A 10,346-nucleotide genomic window follows, 5' to 3' on the forward strand; every position below is an offset into this window, starting at 1 on the left:
TATATATATTACATGAACCAGAGCAGAGGCAGGAAACTGACACTCGGCAAACACTCAACAGTGGTTCAGTGACTGAGGGTCACAGCATCTTCAGTACCCAGTGCCCAGATCCTGGCAGGAAAAAAGGAGAGAAAGAAAAGAACAGGGGAGGGGAGGGGAGGTGTCTGACTGTTGCCATGGAAACTCTGAAACCAGGTGGAGGTGATAGAGAGGCAGGCAGCCCATTCTGTGTGTGCCTGAGTTGTGTGATGTGTGTCTGCACGTGTGTACATGTGTGTGCAGGTGTGCATGCATGTGGAGGCTTCCCCTCAGTTGTTGAGACAGGGTCTTTCTCTCTCTGAACCCGGAGCGTCCCGATTCATCTAGACTGGCTAACCAGTGAGCCCCTGGGATGCTCCTGTCTCTGCCTCCCCAGAGCTGGGGTCACAGGTGTGCAACCATGCCTGACTTTTTATATGAGTGGGTTTGGGGAATGAACCTCGGGTTATCATACTTTTGAGGCAATCTTACTGGCTGAACCCTCTCAGCCCTGTTTGATTTTTGAGATAAGGTCACTTGAGCTGTCAGTCTCTGGGTCTCTGTGGGTCTGAGACTAGAATACACACACACACACACACACACACAAACACACACACACACACAGAGCTGGACAGCCCTGGCCGGTGACTCAGTCTCGGCTGTGACTGAGGTGGGCGGCGACAGCCCCTTTGAGAAGTCAGAGTGACTGAGGTCAGGAGGGACAAAGGACCTGTCCAAGGACACAGCTGTCAAGGAAGTGGTGACATGCTGGACTTTTTCAATGGCTTTCTAGGGCACTGCGCAGCAGGCTCTCCCATATTCCCCAGCTTGTGTCACCAGGCCGACTCTCCACCCCAGAACATTCCATCACCAGTAAACAAAATCCCAGACCCAAGAGCAGTCCCTCCTCGTCTCCTGCCCACCCCCACGGCCCCCCTCCTCTCCTGCCCGGCCTCTGGCAAGCCCCATCTGCTTTGCGTCTGTGGCTTTGCCTGTTCAGGACATTTCTTATACATGGAGTCATAAAATGGGTCACACACATCGCATGTTCTGCTCTGTGCCTGGCTTTTCTCATTGCCCCTGTTTTCAAAGTCCAGCCAGGTGGCTTTGCGGGTAAGGTTTTTGTTTGTTTGCTTTTGTTTTTTAAGACTGAATAATATTCCTTCGCATGGATACATGTTATCCACCCAACAGGGCAGTGCGGTTGTTTTCTCCTCTGCTCGTAGGGAAAACCCTGCTGGGAACATTCCTGTGCCTGTTTGTGTGGACAGCAAGCAACCCAGGGGACATTTAACTGCCCGGTTCTTGGAATCATCCTTCGTCTTTGTTGACTTATTACTTTTATTTATTATTTGTGGTACTAAGGGTTGAATGCAGGGTCCTCAGGAGGGCTAAGCCAATGTTAGGCTAGTGACAGACATTCCAGCCTGCCCTTTATCCTTTTTTTTCCCTCCCAAGACAGGGTTTCTCTGCCTATCCTTGGCTGTCCTGGAACTCACTCTGTAGATCCGGTTGTCCTCAAACTCCTAGAGATCCACCAGCCTCTGCCTCGCAAGTGCTGGGACTAAAGTGTACCACTACGCCGGGCCCTTTTTCACTTTTTATTTTTAAACTGATTTTTTTGTTTGTTTGTTCGTTTAACTGAAACAGGGGCAATCTCAAGTAGCTCAGTTTAGACTCAGACTTGCCGTGTAGCTGACCATGGCCTAGAATTCTTGATTCCTCTGCCTCCACTTCTCAAATTTGGACATTACTATAGGCACAAGGTATAGCCCATGCTAGCAAGTTTCTTGTTACATTTTATTTGTTTTTTGTTATTGTTTCCTGGAGTTGAGGACTGAACCCAGAGCCTTGCGGCTTGAGTGCTCTACCATTGAGCTAACTCCCCAAGCCCCCATTTTCTTTAATTTCTGTATATGAGCATGTATACGTGTGTGTGTGTGTGTGTGTGTGTGTGTGTGTGTGTGTATGCACGCTCATGTGTGGAGGTCAGAGGACAGCTTGTAGGATTTGGTTTCTCCTCCCACTATCTGGGTCCTGGGGATCTAACTCAGGCTGTCAGCCTTGGCAGCAGGCACCACCCTACACGGAGCCGTCTCTGCAGGCAGCACCTTTTAAATTCTGAAACAGAGTGGCAATAATATCCCCAGGTTGGCTGCACATGGTGACACACGCCTTTAATCCCAGCACTCAGGAGGCAGAGACTGGTAGATCTCTGTGAGTTGGAGGCCAGCCTGGTCTATGTAGCAAGTTCCAGGACAGCCAGATCTGCCTGCCTTTGTTTCTGGAGTGCTAGGATTAGAGGCATTCACCACCACATCCTGGCTTATTTTTATGACTTTGAGACAGATCTCATCATTGTAGCCCAGCCTCGTCTAGAATTTTGTGATCCTCCTGCCTCAGTCTGAGTGTGTGCACCAGCACACCTGGCTGGTTTTCATTTTACCACTTACTGCTTGCAGTATGAGGATGGAACCCAGGGCTCCTGCAGGCAGACAAGCTCTGGGACTCTGAACTCCACCCCTAGTCGATTTGATCTATTTGGGGAGATGTGTGTGTGTGTGTGTGTGTGTGTGTGTGTGTGTCTGTCTGTCTGTCTGTCTGTCTGAAGCCATTCCTTCAAGATATCCTACGTAGTGTGAGATCTGGTGAATTGTTCCTCCTCTTGAGAAACAAAGCTGTATGTGTGTGGCCGTCACTGTCCGGGCAGGATCTGATTTGGGCTCTCACCAAGGGCCTGGCGTCTTCTGTGGGGACTCAGTACCTTTAAGGTGGGAGAGAGTCAGTACATGGATCCCCTCTGGTTCTCTGCTCAGAACTGAGCACTGGTTGGTAGTGGTGTAAGGAGCCAGATGTGAGCCACCTAGACTCCCAGCTGGTCTGAGACAAATGATGTCACTGAGCTGTTATGCCTAAAATCCGGAACTTGAATCACCACCATGAGACGGACTATGATGCCAAAACAAAGAGTCTTTATTTGCAAGTTAACTCGGGTCCCTTTGGCCTTCTGAAGCAACGGTGGCCACGATGACAGGAGCAGAGCAGAAGAGAGACCCAGAGCAGTGAGGAAAGGGGGCTCATATAGTAGCCAGGCAGGAGGGCAGGGTTTGGGTAACTCCAAACCCACCTAGCTATAGGCTTGGGATTGGTTCAAATTCTCCAAAACTTCATAGTTGCAGCTTTGGACTGAACTGATTGGTTGTCCTGGGTCTAGGGGAATTCCCAGTGTAGGGGAATCCTGAACCTGAGGAGATTCCAAGCCAATGGGGAAAAAAAAAAATCTCAAGCCTGCTGGCCTGGGATTGGTCAGTTTTTCCAGCTCAGGGATTGGCTAGTCTGGGGGGAGGGCAGAGATAGGTCTGATTCCAGGACCAAACTATGTTTATTTCTATAGTACTTTTGGCTTTTTTAGGGCCAATTTTAGGGCCTGGTCAAATTTCTTTTACATATCCTGAATCTAGGATCTTTGTGTTCTTTTGGCACTAGTTTCAGAGTCAGGGTGTTTTTCCTGGGCTCTAGTCTTAGGGATAAAGTATCTTTTTTGCTGACTCAGATCCCAAATCCAGGATGTTTCACTGGGTTGAGGCTTGGAGCAGAGTTGTTCAGAGTCTGTGTAGGGGCTGTGGATCAGGGGTTTCCTGGGACCCAATCGTAGGTTCTCTCTGAAGGTCTCCAGTGGAGTGTGTCGAGACCACAGCTCCATCAACTGTACTTTACTGATTCCTCCCCTAGTGAAGGCCAGTGAGGGCCCAAAAGAACCTGTAAGTATTACGATGAATAAGGGCCCTGAGTATAGAGGTGATTACGGTTGTTAACCACAGGGAGGTATTGAATAAACCAGCCTTGAGCTTGTTTACCTTCCCTCTTTCTTTTCACTTATCCCTCCCTAACCTTGACTAGCGACTCCTTTGCCACCCCCGAATGGTCCACATCAAAACAGCATTCTTGTCCCAACACTGCACAATGCCCACCTTGTTGTGGGAATGTGAGGTCTAGCCCTCTCTTGTTTTGCAGCTCTACTTCAGCTAAGGAGGTTAGAGACTCTTACAAATGGGATATGGACTTCTCTAACCTTTCTATGTCCAAGTCAATAGCAGATAAATTATATTATCTGCCTTGTTCTGCCAATGGCACTATGCCCGTCCTGGTACCCGCTAGCCCGAGAATTAGGAGAATGCCCAGTGTAAGGGTGGTTATGGGTCCCCTTTTCTCTCAAGTTAGTGGTCCCTGCAGTCACTGGAAAACTTCTCTATCCATATGGTAAATTCTCTTAGGGACCATATATTAGGCACACCAATATACAAAGGCTTAGCATCTACCCATGACCACACAGAGCTAACCTGGACGAGCATGCCCACCAACTGTCCTGGGGGTTAGGAGAAACCTGTGAGGAGGTGACTGGACCTCCTGGTTGCATAGAGGTTTATAGGTGTCAGGCATGGTCCCAGGTGTTGGGGGAAGCTGCTCGTTTGTTCCTGGCCGCTTAGATCTGAAATAATCACTCAGAAACTATATTATTTGCAATGCTATTTGGCTAATAGCTTAAGCATATTATTAGCCAACTCTTACATCTAGAATTAGCCCATTTTCATTAGTTTATGTTTTACCACGAGGCTCGTGGCCTACTGGCAAGGTTCCAACTGCCAGTTTCATGTTCATGCAGCTACATGACATCTCCCCAACTCCGCCTACTCTCTCTTGATCTCTCCAGCCTGGATATATTCTGTTAAGCCATTGGCCGAAAACAGCTTCTTTATTCATTAACCGATAAAAGCAACACATATACAGAAGGACTCCCCACATCATCTAGGCAAACAGCAAATCCTTTAACTGCCTATAATGTGAGCCTGGCGTGACACTGCCTGGGCTGGTCCAATTCTGTGAAATGTCCTTTAGTAGCCACCTTTTCGTAGAAAGGGGCTTTGTATCAAGACACAGCCGGCATATTCAGGTGAGGTCTGGTCTAGTAGCATTGAGGGCCTGGTAAGAGGCCTCAAGCAGCCTAAAAAGGGGGCCTGATCCCAGAGGCGCTAGAGCAGGCAATGCAATGGAGTGGCCAGTGGGTGCTTCAGTTGGGGAATGGGCTGTGTAGGTGGGTCCAGTATCTTGTTGAACCCTAACTGTTGGGGATTTTGCCCTCCCAGAGGGGGGGGGCAGGAACTGTGGCAACCAGTTGCAAAGTGAATAAGGTCCCTGTGTGGACCATTCCTATTCCTACTCCCCATGGACCCAACGCCCCACATTGTCCCTGTATCCCAGCCTGTTGCATTCTTTCCTTGGTCTGTGAAAACTATTCTTACTGGGTTACAAAGATTAGGGGTAGGCTCTGGATGGGGCATGTTGGGGTTGGCAGGGACACTGTCCGGCTCTTGGTGGAGGGTGGTGAGGTCTGTTGTTACAGGGGGCATTCACCATATATATATGCCGTTCTGATTGAGATCTTGGGTGCTCTAAAAGGAACGTGACCGCTCACCACCTCCGAGGTCAAGCTTTTATGTCTTCCGGGACTGGGCCAGGTCAATGACTAGGAAGTATGGGGGCTCAGAGGATTATTTCTGCAAAGGATAGGGCTGTGGGTTACCTGGGCACATATGGTGGATACTCTTGGCAAATCTGGGCCTTTTTAGCTGAGACACGATACCCAAAGTCTGAAGCAGGTCCCTTGTCCCTACCTCACAGTCCTTTTCAGTTGGGGGCTGCAATTAAGGAGGTTGTCCGTGTACTTTAGGAGGGTTATCCTGGGGTATTCAATCTGGTAAGCCCCAGGTCCCCATGGAGGGCTTCATCAAAGATGGTGGGTGAGTTCTTAAATCCTTGGGGTAGCTGGACCAGGTCAGCCACCCACTGAATCCTTTCTCAAGGTCATGTCACTCGAAGGCAAAATAAGCCTGGCTTTGCGGGGGGGGGGGGGGGGGGGGGGGGGGGGGGGGGGGGGAGGCATCTTTTAAATCTAGTTCAGTGTACCACCTTAGGCCGGGCGATGAAGAACTCAGTGGCATATAAGGATGCAGCACCATGGGGTGGATATTGGTGGCCCTTTTATTGGCTTCCCTTAAGTCTTGGACTGGACAGTGGTTGTCAGAGTTAGGCTTTTTGACGGAGAGCAATGGGGTGTTCCAGGCTGACTGATGAGGTTTCAAAATTTCCTAATCAGGCACTGGATATGTGGAATAAAGCCTGCCCAGGCTTCAGGCAACATGGGGTATGGATGAACCTGCACTGGGGGCCCCCCAGTTTAAGTTCTACTAAGATAGAGGGCCAGTGTTTAGCAAATCCTGTCCCCCATCTCCACAAAAGCCTCTGGATAGTCAATCAACCTCAAACCTACCTCTTGGGGTTGTGGGGGCAGCTCTAAGAGTCTGTATTCATCTTCTAGCTACACAGTTAAAACTTGTATAGGTCTTCCTCCCGAGTCAGTTACAGTTACCCTGTCCTTTTCCAAAGATATCTGAGCTCCCACTTTTGTAAGTAAACCTCTCTCCAACAGGGGGTATGGGCATCAGGCATGACCAAGAATGAGTAGGGTACCTGACCCTTCCCAAGGTCCACCTTACTTCAAGTAGTCCATGGGTACTGGCCCATGATGGTAGCTCCCTGTACCCAAGTCTTTTGCTTTGAGATTGGGCCCCGGGGGCAGGGGTAGTCAGTACTGAGTATTGAGCATCCATACCCACCATAAATTGGATACATTTCCCCTCCAAATACAGGGCTACCTAGGTTTGGGGCAGGGTCCTGAACCCCATCCCCTTCAGTCACTTTCCTCCCCCGCTTCTACTGCCAGCACATGCTGGGATTCTTTGCGGTTGCTTTTTCTGGGATCTTCCCCTGGCCCAGTGTCCAACCTCCCTGCAAGAGACTCCTTGATCTTTTTTAAACTTCTTGTGGTCCTCCTGGGAGGGCCCTACCTTGTTACGGGGCCAGCAACGAACCCTAATAGATTAATAAGCACCTTAGGATTCTCAGAAAAGGGGGTCAAGGAAAATGGTCAAGAGAAAGGCTCAGGGGAGTGGAGGGTCGCTGGGCTTCTGGTCCATGGTTCCTGAGTATTCTAAGCACAGTAACAGGATGAACAAACCCGAAGACACACATACAATCACAGACAATACTGGTGTTTGTGTAAAAATTTGAAAATGGGACACCAGGTTAACAGTTCACGGTTGTGGGTCACTTAATCTTTTTAGAGGGACTAGGGGGATCCGGCAGGATCCCAGGGCATCCCCTAGTCTCCCAGTCAGTGATCCTCCAGTACTTCTATTTAGGTCTTAACTCTGAAGCTGACCATGTAGCAATGTAACAAACAGACAATACTAGACACATACTGGTGAGGTATGCAAAAATGAAAAAAACCCGTCTTCTGCGGGAGCGCTTATGCGACAGCTCACGCCCCCATGGTGAGACTGGCCTGCTGTATGTGCTGCAAGCCAGGCTGGTTCTGGAACCTAAGAATGGCGGCTGTCATGACATCACGGGAAGACTTACAGCACCTAAGCACCCTGGGAAACACACACACACACACACACACACACACACAATAAATAGTAAACAAATAAATACCAGGCTCAGGAGAGGGGCCTGAAGGGAGACTTTCCAAAGACCTTCAGCAGAGATCAGAGACCAGCTAGTATAAAGGCCTCTGGGTAGCCAAAGCCAGCAGGAGGTGCTGGGGGTGTGGCTCAGTCAGCTGGCTTAGCCCCTACAAAGCCCTGACTTCCATCCCCAGCACTTCATAATGCAGGCATGGTGGTGCCCAGAACCCAAGGATTACAAGGCAGAGACGGGAGCATCGGGGGTTCAAGGCTATCCTTTCCTACAGCTCAAGGCTGGTGTGGTGACCCCCACAGGACTCCCATACATACACACAATAAAGCATGAAATGAAAATAAATAGACCAGGCGGTGGTGGCACAGGCCTTTAATCCCAGCACTTGGCGGGGCAGAGGCAGGCAGATCTCTGTGAGTTTGAGGCCAGCCTGGTCCACAGAGTGAGTTCCAGGCCACCAGGACTGTTTCACAGAGAAACTCTGTCTTGAAAAACCAAAAATAAATAAAAAAATAAATACATAAACAAATAAACATAGGCACATGGTGGTGGCGGAGGCACACGCCTTTAATCCCAGCACTCAGGAGGCAGAGGCAGGTGGATCCCTGAGTTTGAGACCAGCCTGGTCTACAGAGGGAGTGCCAGGACAGCCAGGGCTACACAGAGAAACCCTGTCTCAAAAAACCAAAATAAATAAATGAAAGAAGGAAGGGAAAAAAAGGCAAGCAAGCAAGCCAGCCAGCCAGCCAGCCAGGCATGGCATCACACACCTTTGTTCCTAGCACTCGAGAGGCAGTGGCAGGAGGGTCTCTGTGAGCTGTTAGAGGCAGCCTCTTCTGTGCAGAGAGTTCCACCCACGCAAGGCTACATAGTTAGACTGTCCAAAAAAAAAAAAAAAAAAAAAAGTCTGCCAGTCAGTGTGAGTGGAGAGATGGGCAGGACTGACTGGACCTGTAGGCCCAGAAAGGGTCATGGCCAAGGCCTAGCATTGGTTGGGATTTTATTCTAAGTCACAGGAAGCCACCAGGGGATTTTACTTGGAGGGTGACACAGTCCCTTAGGCTTCACATGGGAGACAGGCCAAGACCACTGAGCCACAGAAAGGAAGTGGAAGACGACAGAGGCCAGTCAGCTGAGGGAGGACTGGATCTCAGGTGTCTCTGTGGCTGGGCAGGACTGAAGTGTGGTGGGGGGCAGGGCCATGGGAGGGTGGGAGGGTGGGTTCAAGGTGTTTGTACTGTTGGTACAGACCTAGACCTGCACAAGGGAAAAAGAAACACAAGCACACTTCCTTTCTTTATCTTTAACTTTTTAGTATTAAGTTTGTATTACTCGTGTGTGTGTGTGTGTGTGTGTGTGTGTGTGTGTGTGTGTGTGCAGTCACTCATGTGCAGCTTGTGTGCAGAGAGCAAAGAAAACTTTAAGGAGTCAGTTCTCTCCAACTTTGGGATCCAGAACCAAACTCAGGTCTTCGGGTTAATCCAGTGAGCCATCCCTTGCCCTCCCCACCCTTCTTTTTCTGTTTTTTCAGACAGGGCTTCTCTGTGTACCCAGGGGAACTCACTCTGTAGACCAGGCTGGCCTCACACTCTCAGAGATCCGCCTGCCTCTGCCCGGCTTTTGTTTTGAGACCAACACCTAGTGGTGGTGGCAGCACAGAGACCAAGTAAGCTTTGAGTTCTTCATGTGATTTAATAGTATACCTGAATTCCTGATCCTCCTGCCTCTGCGTCCTGAGTGCTGGGATGTCCCACTGTGCTCAACCAAGTTTCTTTATAGTTATCTATCTATCTATCTATCTATCTATCTATCTATCTATCTATCTATCTACCTACCTACCTATCTATCTATCTATCTATCTATCTATCTATCTATCTACCTACCTACCTATCTATCTATCTATCTATCTATCTATCTATCTATCTATCTATCATCTCATATATATTGTTTGTTTGTTAGTTTTTCCCAGTGTTTCTCTGTGTAGCTCTGGCTGTCCTAGAATTTACTCTGTAGTCCAGGCTGGTCTCAAACTCAGAGAGATCCACCTGACTGTCTCCCAAGAGCTGGGACTATAGTCTGGCACCTAAAGTTGTATACTACCACACCTGGCTCCAATATTTATTTATGATTTTTCTGAGACAGAGTTTCTCTATGTAGACCTGGTTGTCCTGGAACTTGCTCTGTAGACCAGCTGGCCTTGAACTCAAGAGATCTGCCTGCCTCTGCCTCGGCCTCACAAGTGCTGGAATTAAAGGTATTTATCACCATCACCTGTTTTTTCCAAGGCAGGGTTTCTCTGTGTAACGGCCCTAGCTGTCTTGGAACTAGCTCATACAGACCATGCTGGCTTCAAATTCCCAGAGATCCACCTGCCACTGCCTCCTGAGTGCTGGGATTAAAGGTGTGTGTCACCACAGCCCAACCACTGCCAAGCTTTTAATAATTATTTTTTAATTTTATTTTATGTGTATGGGTGTCCTGCCTAAATGTATGTCTATGCACCATGTGTGTGTACAGTGCCCATGAAAGCCCACAGAGTGCCTGGACTGGAGGTACAGGTGATTCTGAACTCCCGTGTGGGTTCCGGGAATCAAACCAGAGTCCTCTGGAAGAGAGCGGTCTGTGCTCCTAACCACTGACCCACCTTTCTAGCCCCTATCTCAAGATCTTAACTTGCATTTCCTAATGTCTGATACTTTTCAACATCTTTCTATGACTCATTTACAATACAATCCACTTATCTTAATGACTGAAGACAGATAATATTCAAATCGTTGATGAGGACACCC

This window comes from Alexandromys fortis, unplaced genomic scaffold (assembly GCF_014885135.2).
Source record: "Alexandromys fortis isolate MF-2015 unplaced genomic scaffold, M_Fortis_MF-2015_v1.1 scaffold_141, whole genome shotgun sequence".
NCBI lineage: Eukaryota > Metazoa > Chordata > Mammalia > Rodentia > Cricetidae > Alexandromys > Alexandromys fortis.